Consider the following 16,369-nt stretch of genomic DNA (forward strand, 5'->3'; position numbering starts at 1 on the left):
AAAGAAAATGAGAGGCTTTGAGTACAAAATTCATTTTAACCCTGCCTGTAGAGCTGCTCCTAACCTTCATAATTAAACTATCTCAAAGGTAAAAAAAATTATAAAATACATTTAGACTGAAGGTTTGTGAATTCAGTCAAATGACATAGTCAGTACGCTGTTTACTGCTGCACATATGAAATTCTACAAATTAAATTATATTCAAGGCAGATGGTGTCACCACAGCAGTCATGTGTCCTGTGTGTGCTGGCTCTGGGGAAATGGGAAATATTTTTTTCTAGTCATTGCAAGATTAGTCTCAATTACCTTGAAATGAAGCTACCAACAATATCAACAACAACAAAAATGTCAATCTCTTCTTTGTTTGCCCTTACAAACAGCAGCAAATGGGTTTGTAAGGAGTTAATCAATAATCATAGACCATTATGGGATTCAGCACATCAACATGTTGCTGACAGCCCTCTCTAGGAAATTCCACAGGTGTGGAACAGGAACATCAGGCACTGTTCCTGCCTTTTGCATGCCAGTATCCTTTACTGGTCAGGAAAATCCTGCCCCAGAGAAAATGAAAGTAGGGGATTTGATCTAATCCCAAATACCCATCCCTTGGCACTGGTGATGCACAAGCTCCATCAGAGGCATCTCATGAAGAGCCATGTTTATTAGGTGTGAACATGACTGCATTGTTTCTAAGAGTGCCTTGGGAGGCAGATGTGCCATTCCAGCTTGGTGAGACACCTGGACCAAGCTTACCAAACCCAAGCTCACCACACACAGAGCCAGACATGGGCTGCTGGCTCATGGTCCCTACAACTGGACAAAGCATCATGAGCACAGCTCACCTGTATCCAGCCTGCCTGGGAGGCAGCAGGTTTATTAAACCTGGGCAGATGTGTATACTTGGATAGAACCCAGCGGTACAAAACTTGGTGTAGGATATGATGGAGGGGAAGGTGATATTTAATTACAAACATCTGTGAGAAAGTTGATGTTACCTGTTCACAGCCATTCTCTTAAACACTTTATTCACACATTCTCTCATTCCACATAGGTACAAGAAACAAGATGTCTTGGACACCTGTGTGTGACACTAAGGACAAAGAACACAGGCTGCCAAGTCCTGTATTTGTCCCTGGAATCCTAAAGCTTTAACATCTGTGGTGCCTTCAGCCCAGCAGCACAGCCTTACAAACTGGAAATTGTCATTGTACAACTCAGTTCTGTATTATTGCATGAATGGTGCTCCAGCCTTCAGAAACTATCATTTACAGTAAAGACTACTGGGTAAGCCTTTTAAAAAAGGGTGAAAATAGCTTTGAATTGAACAAATTGCAACAAATAGTGGGTAGTTGTATGTATGCCAGTCTGTGCCACAGGGAAGGTAGATATTACAAATGCTCTGGGATTCCACTTCATCCTTTTCTAGAAGCTTTTTCTCCACCACTGCATCCTCTCCAGTAATGGTGTTAAATAATGCATATGTAATTTTGGTGTTTTACGCTGTGTTTTGCTTCTAACACTGGACTGAGACTGTGTTTCCCTCCCTACCCTGAAATTCAGTTGAGGATATAGAAATTCTATCATTTGTTGCTGCAGCATGTGAAGAATTAGAGAATATTGTTTGGAGCACACATCACTTCTTCTTTGGCCTCTCTTGACTGGATCAGATGGTCAGACACTGTCATGCCATCTCTAGTAAGCCCTGCAGGTGGATGTGCCATGCCAAGAGATTCTGTTTGACAGCCTTTCTTCATCAGATGGTTTTGCAGGCAGCTCATTACAGAATGATGAACCTGACTGTTTCTGGTTAATTATCAGCTTCACAGTCCGTTGGGTGAGATCAGCTCTCTTGTAAGTGACCACTGATTCCTGTAAAAATGATTTTTTTGTCTTTTTAATGCACCATTTAAAGGTAAACCAGCATTTCAGAAGCTTTAATCACAATTGCCTTTTAGTCTTCTACAGAGACATCTCCACTAAAAAAATAAATCGCTGATAATCACATGTACAGACTTCTGGTCATCTTTGATAAATCCTTTGTTTTTGCTTTTAGCACATGCACACTATCATTCATATTGGATGAAAGGCCAAATGCTCTCTTCTTTTAACTTCATAAACATCAGACAAGCTGCACAGAGAAGAGACAGAGAAGAGTTTGGCAGAATGAACAATACATATTTTTCTCTCTTTTCTATGTGATTAATGATATAAATATAAAAATTAGTCTGAAGGAATCATCTAGTTTCTTTTAAAGTTTGTGTTGTTTATTTGACGAGTTTGCACCTTTTCTTTTGTTGCTGGAAAGCATCTACTGCATTCTGGGTACTAGTTTATTTTGAGAAGTTATTTGGTTTGTTTACAAACTTTACCATTCAGAGCTCCAATATATGCAAAGGTGGATGAATAATTCCTTTCTTAACATCTTCCTGTGGGTCAGTGCAAGAGAAATGAGTCCAGAGCAACAGGAAATTGCATCAGGAACGATGGTGCATTGAGAGAGACTAAGCAAAGAGTCAAATGCCATCAGATACAGCTCTCAAAAGCACTTCTCACACCAAGAGAGGATCAGGGATGGTGTTTTACACCTGGAAAAATACTGCATTTGTTGGCATCGTAACAGTCACTCTGCACATTAATTCAATTTTTATTCCAGGGCAAGCTATCAGGTTGTGATAGTAGCATCACAGAAAGCTGTGCAAGGGAGGAAGAATAGTAAAGCATCACAGTAAAGCTGTGCAAGGGAGGAAGAACAGTAAAGGATCACAGAAAGCTGCGCAAGGGAGGAAGAATTGCACCCCTGGTTCCTCTCTTTGCACAAGGCTTGCAGGAATGGGGTGCCCCACGCTGCCCTGTCCCAGCAGGAGTGCTGTGGCCCCGTGCTGGCAGTGCTGCACAGTGCCCATGCAGAGCGCTGCCGCTGTCCCTGCTCCCCACAGCGCCTTTCCCCGGGCCCTGCCCAGCCCCGGGTGCTTCCTGCTCTGCAGGGGCCACAGCCTGACTGCCCAGCCTGCGGGGAGCACTGTGCCAGTGCCCCTGCCGAGCTCCGGTGGCTCCCAGCCCTGGGCTGCTCTGTCCCTCCTCTCTCGGGCTGAGTCACACGCTGGGTGCACCCACACATCCCTGTCCCCATGGCAGGTGTGGCTCCCTGCAGCAGCTCCCAGCCAGCACTGCACAAACACCACTCCCCAGGAATGCAGGGCAGCCCACAGGGCTGATCCCTGGAGGAAATGGCCCTAGCTGGTTTTCCCCTAGTTTCCAATAGGGGAAAATGTGGTTGAAATATGCAGGTTTGAGAGTGCAGTAGCCTGCAAGGGAACTCCTGGTAGGAAATCGTAACAGGCAAAACAAAGCAAAACAAAGCATTTTCTCTCAACAAAATGGATTCTGTCTTCACATCACTTCTCCAAACAGAATGACACAACTCTGGAGAAAGGACACCTTTGCAAAATACAAATGTTGTTAAGGAATACACAAACAAAAATGCCGTGCTCTTCCATAACAGAATTCTGGGTGGATTTTCAGAAATGGCAAAATGTCACCAGTGTAGGAGGTAAAACAAATGTCCCATGTTATCCAGCTGGCTCTCCATTCTGCCTATTGCAACACATCAAGAGGCATCTTGGGAAATGCTACCTATAAAAACTATAGTTAAAATGGACTGAGAAGCATTCTCTTTGGGAAAATGAATCCCAAGAACATTAAAGGATGTTTCATAACTGTATGGTGTTCTAATGAGGAGCTAAGAAATTTATTTAGTCCCAGTATGTATAGATTTTATAACAGAGTTCTCTAAGCACAAAGATAAATTATCTATCTTTAAAAATTATTCCAGCAGCCAGTTTGTTGCATTCAATACAGCAGTGTAAATCATCAGGTGCAATTCCTGCTGTAATCACTGGGTGGCATTTGGATGTGTTGGAAGAGTTCAGTTTTGGATGGTAAATGGAATGGAACATTGCATTTTGGACAGGGTAATGAAATGTGAGCAGCAGATCAGTGACAGAAATAAGAATTTCTGGCAGGAGAGTCCTAGATATAGGTTTATAAAAATTCTAGAATAAATATACATATGTCATTAAAATACTTAAAGATTACCGTAAGGTGCTTGGTGATAAGTAGAGTTACTAAGGCTAATCTTAGGATAAGCTTTTTATTGTGAGAATAGGGACTGTTAGTCTTGTGGCTATGTACCAAACATCATCCCACTGGGCAGGTGGGATCCAGGTACATTGCTCACCTCACCCTTAGGCTCACACAAACTGTGGAAAAGCAAAAAACCATTGAGCTCCCATGCTGACCCATCCCCTGGGTGCACCTGGATGGCCCCATACAGACACAGCTGCAGAGGCCACACCAGTCTGTGATGCTGCTCCTGTACAGGTTGGACTTCCTTCCTTCCTTCCTTCCTTCCTTCCTTCCTTCCTTCCTTCCTTCCTTCCTTCCTTCCTTCCTTCCTTCCTTCCTTCCTTCCTTCCTTCCTCCCCTCCCCTCCCCTCCCTTTCCCCTCCCTTTCCCTTCCCTTCCCTTCCCTTCCCTTCCCTTCCCTTCCCTTCCCTTCCCTTCCCTTCCCTTCCCTTCCCTTCCCTTCCCTTCCCTTCCCTCTCCTCTGTTGGACAAACCACTGCTACATACAGACAGAAATGTGAGTGCTGCTGAGCCCTCATGGTCTGTGAAAGTATGGATTCTGTGTGTAATGAGGTGCTCCCTGGTTCCCGCAAAGGATTAAAAAGAAAGAGATCAAGTTTTGTTTGTCATTTGAAGGACAAAATCAAGGAAGAAAAAATCTTTTAGAAACAAAAAGCATGCTTTGTCTGCTCTTTGAAAAGAAGAAAAACTAATCACAAACTGCCTCCTTCACTTTGCTTCTAGAATTTCTTCTAGACAGAAGGAAAGAGAGGTGAGAAGTTTTTTCTGATTTAACTTCAGGTCTGGCAGTTCTTACTAGGAAAAAACAATCAAACTTTGAATTATTGTGAAACTGTAGAGGAAAAAAATTGGGCAAATAAAATGCTATGAGGGAATTAAACATCTTTTCTACACAGAAATCCACCCTACCTCATCTCTAATATAGAAACTCGGGAATTTTGTACTGAGCAGCAAAGTACTAGCAAAGACTTAGAAGTATATAGTTCCCATCAGTATTTCCCTATACAGTCATCTGTACATATTATGATTGTTGAGATGCCCCTTTTCCTAATATTTGCAAAAAAGTGTACTGCTGGATGTAAGTCACTGTGTATTTATTGACCTGAACAATATGCTTTAAGAGAACAGCCCCTCAGTTTCCAGCAGAAATGCTACTGCTAATGCACATGTTATAAAGAAACCTGTTTTATATCAAAGGAGGAAGTTGTTTCTCAAAAAAAGTGGCGACAAGTCTTTTATGGAGCCATTTATTTCCCTTGCCTCCATCATCATCACCCCTTTTCCAACATACGCAGTCAGGACCATGAACACCAATTGTTGAGTTAGTGAAGTTGCAGAATTATGGTTATTTGCTACACACTGCTTCACCTCCCTTGTGCAGGACTCTTTCTCTGGCAAAAAAGCAAGAATTGAAACAGGAGGTCCATCTAAAGGTGAGACATCTGCATGAGACTCATGCATTAACCTACTCACCACAAACAATTCCTGCTGCCTCCTAATCAGCACATGAACATCACCAGTCTCCAATAATGATGTCACAAATATTGCTTTCCTGACATGTGTGCTCTTCAGTCTGAACCTGCCTGCACCCACTGGCAGCTGAGTGCTTCAGAAACAGATCCATCAACTTCTGCTGGGAGCAGAAAGCCAGTCAGTGGCACTCCCTGTTCAAACTGCAAATGGAGATGTTTATTTTTCAGCTTTGCAAAGCTACATCTAACCACCCATCTCATAAATGATTTTTTTGCTTCAAATCTGAATCACAAAGTCTCTGGGTCATCCCCAGCCTGGCAGGAGCTGGCAAGATGGAGATGTCCAGGCCTGTGTGTCCTGGTCCTCTGTGTGCAAACAGATGAATCAATGCACAGTTTTTGCTCTGTAAAAGTAAAGGTACTCCCAAACTGGGATCTGCTCCTAAATTTGGTAAACTCTTTTTGGTAGTTTTCACTGTAGGCAAGAAACTGAGACTGATGCAGGAAAACAAGGATTTTTATAAATCAGATTGTGTTCAGGGGTAAAACAATCAAAACAACTCACAGCACAAGCCTGATACTGCGTTATGAAGCTCAAGGCACTTCCCCAGCTATAAATAAACCAGCAGTGTAGTAGCCTGCCTCTGTCACTCAGCAGTGTGTGGAACTATTTTTACATGCAGGAGCGCTATTTCTGCCACCACAGCCCCTGGGGCATTGCCTTTGGCTGTGACTGCAGCTGCAGCCAGAGCCACCTCCCCTCCGGGGCTGGGGACACTGAGCATCCCCGGGGACAGCAGGGCAGACTCACGGGGACACTCCCAGAGAGCAGAGGATTCTCTGAAAAGGTGTCCTAAAACTTCTCTGTGCAGCTTTAAGAGAGACATCCACTGTGCATAGACACAAACGACCTCACGGCATCACCTCCTATTTTACGTATTCCCAGAGGCCAGCTGCAGACAGATGTGCTTCCACTGATTGGCATCGTAGTGCACCAATGATTACTAATCAGCAGACATGCTGTAGGCTAAAAGTAAGTAAATGGCAAAGGAATGTTTAAATACAATTTTTTTCCCTCCAAGAGTATTTGAAAGGTATCTGAATTAGTATTTCAAGTATTTGAATTTTGCCAATTTCAAGTAATATATAGAAATCACTTCTGCTTTTGGAAATAATATTTCATTTTTCAGGTGTCAGGGTCTCTTTTCCGACCCTGGCACTTGAACAAGGAGTCAGAGCACTTCATTTCTTGGTCTCAAGGTTGTTTTTTTTATCTTAGCTATAAAATTCTTTCTCCTGACCTGCTGAGATCCATTCAGCAAGACAGTCCAGTCACTCTACCTGCCCCCAGGGTGGCGTTATGTCTTTATACTAAAAATTATGTATACAATGTTTACAATTACTTTCCAATACCCATCACCTATGTTGGACAGTGAGCTTCTGCTCTAAACCAGTCTAAAAGTGCCACCATCACAGCAGAAGATGGAGGCTAAGAAGAAGAAGAAGCAGAAAGGCTGGACACGCCCAGTTCCCTCCATCTTGCCTCCTGAACCTCTATTCTAAAAAACCCCAAAATCTGTTTTTTCACCTCGTGATAAATTCACTATCATTCTACTTAATTTGTTGTGGCTTGCAGATCTTCATCTAAGGTTGGTAACTTGCTCCACGGGTCACAATCAAAACCACAGGAGCATTTTGGGCTCTGTGTCAGGGTCTCTGAGCCCCCTGGCAGGGGTCTTGGCTGCTCAGGACAGCCAGAGGGATGTCCTGGGTCCTGACATTCAGGTATCAAATGAAGATCATTATTCTTTCTTTAGTGATACAATCTTGTTTTTAAGACAATACAAATTCAACTCTTTTCTTTGTTCCATAAAACACAATCTTGCAAACATTTTTGTAATGGCAGGATGTTAGAAATGAGAAGCTCAGCAGTTTACTGAGGTAAGATCTGCTCTGACTCAGAGTGGGAAGGTGTACCTCACCTGCACAAAGGTGAGGTAAATCAATACACATCACCTGCAATAAAAATACAAATTCTACATTGATAAGTGAAGAGTAAACCCTGTTCAAATATAAAAGAAATTACTGATTTTTTTTGTAAGTAATCTGAAGTAACACCATTGTTTAGAACCAACAGATGCTTTTGAAGCATTTGATCAGGACCACCTGTCTTGTAAAACTTCTTAAGCTAAATAAGAGGTTCTGTACTAACATTACAATCTGTCCAAGACCACAGATAAAGTATATAAAGAATGCCACAAAGCCAGGAAAGCTGATTCCCAAATTGCAATCTCACAAATCATCAAAATCACCTCAAGGTACCCTACAGCTACCTTGCTGGTGGCCTAAAGTTTCTGTTCTTCACCTTTCAGACTCATAAAATGGCTTATGTAGCTTAACTACATTCATCATTCCAGTCTCACTTTTTCACTTGATAGCACCTCCCACAAGGATGATGGTGATTTTTGAGTGGAAGGGTAATGGACAAAGAACTCTTCATGTTTTGGTTGGCATACTTGAAATAATTTGGTAATTCCTTCTGGAGATGTTTATTTGAATATCTGCAAGCACTATTTAGCTTTCAAGCTGCTCTTTGTGTCTCTCAAACTTTGTGATAGAAGTTGGAAACATGAACTCCTAAGTGTGTCTTTATTTCTTTGTTATATTAGAAGAACTTGAACCTAGACTGGAAAAAGACCCCATAAGTATTTCTGCTACAACCTGAAGAAGAAATAGTGTTTCATTGCTCTGAAATTAAAGCTAACTTTGATGGATTCTCATAGTTCACAACTGAAATCTGGTTTTAAATTCTAGCACAACTTCAGCATTCAAAGCACAGGTATTTTAGTATTTGTTCAGTCAATCCTCAAAATGTGCAGTTTGCCATGAAGATATAGAGCCTGAAATATCATTATCAATGACTACAACAAGCTGTACAGTGCTACCTTTTAGAATAGGGGCACATTATTGGCCAGCTTTACTGCAAACAATTTCAAATAAAATTGAAGCATCACATCTATTGCCAATGTAAATATAAAATAAGTACGAATGGAGACTCAAATAAACAGTGACAAACTGCAGAATAAATGCAAGCCTGAATTTATTGCTCTGTTTAGAATGTATTAGTTCTCTGCCTTTACTGCTTCAGAAAGGCATCCAAGTTGTACCTACCAGAAAGTTACAGTAATGACTGAAAAAAGGCTGGGCAGAGGAGTAGAATATTTGTGAATCTAGATCTGTGAAACCCACTAACTCCCCTGCTAAGACAAAAAAAGCAGGTTCTGGATCATGACAGGGATGTGCAGACCTTGGAAGTTCTCAGGAAGCTTCCCCACTGTCTTGGATTACGTCTAAGCTAAAAAGTGTAAGAGGTATAAAAATGAGTTCAGGACAGGGGAAGGGGAGGCAGTGGAGAACAGGAGGCATTGCACTGGATTCCAAGTTTAAAAATTGACATGCAGAGGGAAAGGGTAGTTAGGGTTTAGACACAGATGAACCAACACCTCCCAGCCAAATGAAAACAAAATGCTGAAAATCAAAGATTCTGTGATATTCAGAAGAGAATATTCTAATTTAAGTGTACAGCTGCAATGCTTGAGGGTACATGGAGTGGGATGCAAAATCCATGTTAGGAGGGCATGAGAGCTAGTACTGGGCAAGGTGATGGCTCAAGAATGGCACACAGCAGTGTGAGAAGGGAATTCTCCATGACTGAGCTGTATCACTGGGTAGGCTTAACATGTGTATGAGTGGCTGATATGCAACAAATTCTTAATAACTTCAAGAAAAGAAAAAAGCATTTCAGATGGTGTTAAGGGAATCATTACTACAACCTCAGGCTATCCACAGTCAGATAAATCATTCAAATCCTGGATCATTCCTACTGTTAATGTGTTACTGGTTTAGACATGCTGCTAATTTATAGAAGGTTAATGTGGATTGTTGAAGAATTAAATTCACTCCGAGTGTTTTCAACAGCCAGTAAGAAAGAATACTTATTGTAGAAAAAAATCAATTTCAACATGACAGGGTTCCTCTTTTCTTTATCCTCTTTTAGATTATAACATGACAATTTATGGAGAAAATACACCAGTTTGCACAAATTCCTACCTCTTTGGTGGGAAAGTAGAGGAGGGATTTATTCTTTCCCTAAGTCTATTCATATTTTTTTAAGATTAAACACTTAATATTATTTTACTTGATTACTTAGTTATAACTTCACAAGATAATATATCCTTCATTGAGGAAAATGCAACCAGCAGGGATAATTTTTTCAACCTATTTGATTATTTCTGCCAAGTCTACTTTATTATCCCTGTCCTACAAAATATAGGGAGAAGTTTTAAATTTAGCTATTTCTTTCTGAAGGAAAATACCCCTGTACTAAAGGATGATGAATTTTACACACTGGGTGATCTATATATATGGTCTATAAATATTCAGAGCACATGTTTAAAAATTGAGCTGCTTTGAAATGAACACTGATATATTCTTTCCAGAAAATTACTAAAAGCTGATCTGTAGCTTAAAAATTATGACATTTATTGGCAGGGTGATGTGTACTATGGAAGTGCTTTGCATTGGAATAGTGCACACTGCAAAAGTAAGTGAGATAAAGATATATAAAGGTAGTACCTTAGGAACATTTCTTTTTTCATTTCTGCATTTACACAGGCACTCCTCTGTCCAATGGCTGGTAAATTATGGAGTAAACTGAAATTATAAAATTCTTGAGTGTTTTGGTAAAACTTTCACAACACAAACACCCTTTCTGAGTAACTAACTAGAAATCACGTACTTTGAAAACAGGGCTATCATTAGAGAAATCAATCCCAGTGAAGCCATCAGCATTAGGTGATCAGCCATTATTCTCCACAGGAATGTGTAATTTCAGCTCTGCTCCTGTTGAGGTCACAACTGCTGCTCTCCACAGGGTGGTAGTTGTATTTACCTTCCTGTCATTAATCCACAGAAAACCTTGGTATGGGACAGTTGTTGTAAAGGCCACTCCTATGTACAACATGACAGCTACACTAACTCTACAGCTTGGGGAAGAACTCATAACCTAATGAATGTGATCACAAATGAGAATCATTTCTCATGGACACTGCATATTCTAAGGAAGGTCATGGGATCTTCAAATCCAGCAGCTGCTCTCCTGGACTATTCTACCTTATACTGACCCACAAACAGAAGCTGTTAAACAGGGAAGATTGCTGAACCAGCCTGACTGTCTTGTATTATTTCTCCTTACATTTGTGTTGAAAAATATATGTAACTCCAATGAAAAAATTTTCTGTGCTTTCTCTGATGTAACTATCTTATGCAGCTGATTTGGGATTATTAAAACAGCTGGTATACTATCTGCATTCAGACACATCTGGATGATTTAATAATTAGAAGGTTTCACACTACTTTAAAAAAAAAGAAAGGGGATTCTGATAAACTCCCCAGAAATTCACTCCTTTCTGCAAGTTTGTGTGTTAAAAACTCATATCTAAATAGTGTTTAAAAATTCTAGTAGTATGCTAACTTGCCCAACAAGTGCTGAATTTTCCTAAGTGAGGCTGAGAAAAGGCAAAATTAAAGCAAAACCTTAAAATGGTGTAGGCAGCATTAAATTTATTACCAACAACTAAAGTAGAAGTGTGAAAGAGCTTTAACTTCAGAGATCTTATAAAATGAACAAAAAACCCTGTGCAGCATAAACAGCTATGAGGAGCTGGTAGAAAGCTCAGGTCAGGGCTGTGGAGAGAAAATGCTTTTTTCTGTGTTGCATAATTACTTGCAGCACTTGAAAATTTCATCTAGTTTGTTCATAACTCTTATGTGTAGATTCTGTGATTCAGCAGTTTGGAAAAGAACATATACCTGTTTCCTACAGGAGAAAGCATGGCAAAGCGATTTTGTGCTTTGTTTTTTTTATGCATTTTAGAAGTGACTGTGGTTTTGGTTTTCACTATTTGATCACTGAGGTGAGGGGAAGAGGGAAGCATGAAAATACAGTCAGCAGAGGGAATAGTACAGACTTCACAGAAACAGCAGATTCCCACCAACCATAAATTTTGGAAGCTTTTGGCAGCTTCTGCATTTCCCCTCATGCTTGAGAACATTTCAAAGGCAGGATTACAAAAGAAGACATGTTCAGTTGGAAGCTGTAGCTGGGGCTCCGGGGAGAGGGAAGGGGCAGGCACAGAGGCAGCGCACGCTGTTTTGAAGGACTCACTTCAAAGCTTTCCCTTTCTCCCTCTCTGCCAGGTAAGGATCACAGCGGCTCATGAGGCACCACCTCCCCGTTTAGACAATAAGGAGGAGGATTATTTAACCTGAGACTGCTTCACCAACCTGTGCCTCTGACCTAAATACCAGAGTTAAGCACCAGGGTTCTGTGAATGCAGGATTCGAGGCAGGAACCGGACTGATGCAAACCCGGCAGCCTTGGCTCTAACCAAGTGCTTTACAAACATACACCTCTGAATTATGAATTTCTCAATATATTCATGGGATAAGCTTTTACATACCACAAGTATGAGGTCACAGAAAAGACCTAAGTAGTATCACCTCCTTAAAGCAATAATTACCATGACTAAACAGCAGCGTCAAACCTCCTACTCTTTTGCTTTTTCCCTGGGAGGATTTTCTTGGCTAGAAACTCCTGCTACATGCTGGTGTTCACCTTGTTCTTAATCAATGGCATGCCTAGAGTGCAAAAAAGAAAATATTGAAAAAAACCACAACCAAACCTCAAAATAAATGAGACCTGGCAATAAGAAAATACTCAAATTTACAACTATTTGGGATTTTAAATCCTGGCATTGATTTTTCTTTCCACTGTTTAAAACTTTGTTTCTCCCAGGGCAGTAGAGAAGGGAGGAGAAGAAACTACCACTGTTTGAATACTCCTTTTGCTGAGCCTATCATCTTTGTTAATGGCCTGTAATGAATAACTCGCTCAGGGATAAACATTCTACCATTATTATTTTGTCAGCAGAGTCAGTATGATTCAGAAGAGAGCAGTCATATGACTGTCACAGTTCCCAAATTGTGAAAAGATGTGGGAAAACAAAAATTAGCAGCTGAGAGAGAAGGCCTAACTTATACTACTGTGAAGAAGTGGGCAGCCTGTGGCTGATTTGGAATACATACACACACAAAGTTATAAAGGAAATATTACTGTCCAACAGAAACCACTCTAGAGCAGACAGGTTTCTTTTCCCTGAGAAGCCTTAGAATGACAAAGAAAAATTATTGTAAATTAATCTATTTCTTAATTACTGTAAATTAATTAATTAGTGTAAATTAATCTGTGTTATATTTACACCAACTTGGCCAGAAAAAACAAAGATATTTGACACACAATCCCTCTTAGGGTCTTAAATCATATTGACTTTAAAAGTGCTAACATTGTAAGAGTGCATCCAGTCATGACAGCTCATACTTCCTATATCAGACTTCCTTTTTGCATATCTGTCTTTTGAAACATGTGATAAGAGAGTCATTGCTAATTAAATATCTGCACACAGAACACTGCCATGGCCAGAAGATTGGGACCATTCCTACAGATACCTGTCAGACACCACTGACATCTGCTGGTTTCCAGAAATCAGGCCTACTGGGGTCAAGACAAGTTGATTCTGGGCACAATTTTACTGCTTATCAAAGGTCCCTTTGTGTGGGCTTATGTGACAGGTTCTCCAGCTCAGGAGGGAGGAATGTTTACCAGCAAGCAGCAGGCTGAGGAGATTATTACATGCTGAGAAGCAGCATGTGAAAGTCTCCCAGGACTGTTAAGCTCTGGAGACCAGTTGTTCTGTTAAATCCACCAGAACTGATAAATTCAGAACACCAGGAGCCTGCTGGCTGTGTACAAAGCCACTGCACACATGAGTATCAACCATGGTTTGCATTAACTTGGATCATGCACAAACAGGTAGTGGTTGCTACATGCAAACAAAAAGCCCTACAGGATTACACATCCACACCTGATGAAGCAAAGAGCTCTTCAAAGGACTTTGTAACTTACCTAGGAGCCAGAGGTCCCAGGGTGGGGACTGACCTCCCAGTGTACATTCGTGACTACTCCTAGAGAGGAGTCATCAGTGTTAGACAGTGAATGTGATGTGAATAGTTATCTGCTAGTAGTAGCAGCTTCAGCAGCAAAAAGCCTTCTGTTCCTTGGGATGTGTATGTTTCCCAACTTGATCTACTATCATGGAAGGGGGAATTTGTTTACAGAATCAAACATCCAACTATTTTATCAGTAATTTCTTGGCAGTACTAATTCCTACATAACTAGGACTGCTGCTGCCACTGATTTAATTTCTCAAATGACTTGTTCAGAAAAGTACTTGCAAAACCCACTTTATGCAAGATCTCATTTCCAAGACCTTCTTGGAGGTCCAGAAATGGGACTCCAACAGCTCATGACAGAAACGTGCTTAGGCAACTTAGCCATTTTTCTAGTCCATGTAATTTAGACTTCTCATTTGAACACCAGCATGCACCAGACATTAATCATCACGAGAGATCAAATGCAACCTTTAGTTGCTTTTACCTCTGAAAGGCAAGTTTAGGAAAGCAAATACCTCTAAACAAAATGTCTGCTGCTGCCACTTGAAGATAAGTTTCTAGAGAGCCTGAATCTTTGCTAATGTCCGCTCCATTTTTACCTTATCCCTGGCCAAAACTCACACATATCAGCAGAAACCTTTCAAGTGTTTCCAGGAGACCTTTAGATTTTGGCACATAAAAGTAAGGCACATATGCAGTACACTGCATCACTACCACTGAAAGTTGTACCATGCTATTATGCATTACTAGACAGTTGAAGAACTGCTCCCAGGAATCCTAGAGCTGTTGGGAAAGTGTTTAATGACCTCATCTGATGATTTACAAAATAAGCATTCGTGCCTCAGGAAAGTCTCTTTAGTAAGAACATGTTGTTACTATTCTACTCTTATAACTTCACTTCTACACTGCTGTGATTTCACTGTTTGGTTCTTTAAAGTAACAACTCCATGGAATTAGAAACAGCCAACATTTGTGTTTAGCAGCTTTTCCTCATTTGTCCCAATCTGTTTTTTCAACAAAGAGATGTGAACACAAATGGAAGTTTCTCTTTAAAGACAGACAGACCAACAATAGTTAGTTATGAGAGCAGGCTGCTATGTGCTGACAAAAATCAACTGCTGGACTGTTTACTCTGCTTTGCAAAATCTCCTTCAAGTGCCCTGGGCTGAACAGGAGCTTTGTTGCTCTGAAGGTTTCTGCTCACATGGCTTAGCAAGGTCCTGCCCTTAGCTGCAAGTTACAGGATTGCACCTTGAGATTTTTTGCTTCATTTAAGTGTTTATAATCAGGAACTTCTGGAAATTTCAGTGACAACTGACTGCCAAGCCCTGACAATGGGTTCTTAAGCTTTGACTATTGCCTGACTGTGGCTTAACAAAGAAAGAATTGTAAAAAAACCCTCAACTTTCTCATCCAGTAAATACTGAGGTCCAAATACCCATGACAACAATTTCTTAAGACATTGTTGACATCTTAATGGAAGATTTCCTTTTTCTATAGCTAAAAAGGAGTAATTTAATACTTTGAGTGTCTCAAAAAGGAAGCTATATCACTAAAGTGGATTAAGGTTACAAAGTACAGCTCTCTCATTTACTGTTTTTTTAGGCAATGTTTGCATTTAAGGTGCACCAGTTTACTCCTATTGCCAGAATGAAAAGATGCCTTGGACTGAAAAACATCACCACTTAATGCTTCTAGAGGACATACATACAGGAGCTGAACTTTCTGATGAGACAAAAAGAATTGTTCTGAAACATCAGTATACCTTTGAGTTAATAAATATATTCCACTTTTCCTACCAGACTTTTATTGTCAGAGAGAGATCATGCTGGAGATGTCAACTATTAACTCTGTTTGCAGAGAAAATGAAAAGCAAAACTCTGACAACTTCAGAAAAATGGTGACAAGCAATAAGAATGTTTTACTTACATAAAGCAGAGATAACAGAAAGCAAATTACTGTGATTTGGGATTTTCTAACCTCTCTGCCTCTCAAGAAGCTAGTGGGAAAAATTTGATTAGAAATTACTATCTCAGTAAGTAGTACAGGCCATTCTCTTCCTAGAAGCATAAGCAGGATATTTCTCAAGCCAGCAAACAGAGGAATAATAACAGAGTTGCCCAATATTATTTAAAGTACTTGAGATAAGCCAAAACCACTGAGCAGCTAGCATCAGCAGACAATCATCTGACTCTGGGGTTGAGCAAGCCAATCTCCTGACTGAAGCTAGGTTAACATCCAAGGAAGGCCAGGATTTACCAGTGAGACTAGCCCTACCACTAAAGTGTGTGGGAATGGACCTCTCAAAGCTGAAGCAGCTTTATCATGTAATGAATCTTCATGAGTTCTTGAAATTTGGTTGAGAGGTCTGATCTGGTTCTCCACCTCCAATAAATACTCCATAAATCTGAGGCTGGACACCAGAACATAAGGCTCAAAGGTACAGAGTTCTGTTCCTCAAGTGGTCGCACTAGAAGTTATTTAAAAGGTTTGACATTTGAAGGTAAAATCTCTTCTTTGAATTTGCCCATAAACTCCATACTCAAATTATGAATTACATTTGGTTGTATAACCTAAATCCTTTCTATACCTGCTTTAAGATTTCTAAAAAGGGCTTACATTTGACATGTATAAACAGTCATCTTTCAAGGTTCAACAGAACTATTTTAAAGAGAACACAC

The sequence above is a fragment of the Melozone crissalis genome, unplaced genomic scaffold (genome assembly GCF_028551555.1).
Source record: "Melozone crissalis strain CALT ecotype California unplaced genomic scaffold, PUWL_Pcris_2 ptg000013l_1, whole genome shotgun sequence".
Classification (NCBI taxonomy): Eukaryota; Metazoa; Chordata; class Aves; order Passeriformes; family Passerellidae; genus Melozone; species Melozone crissalis.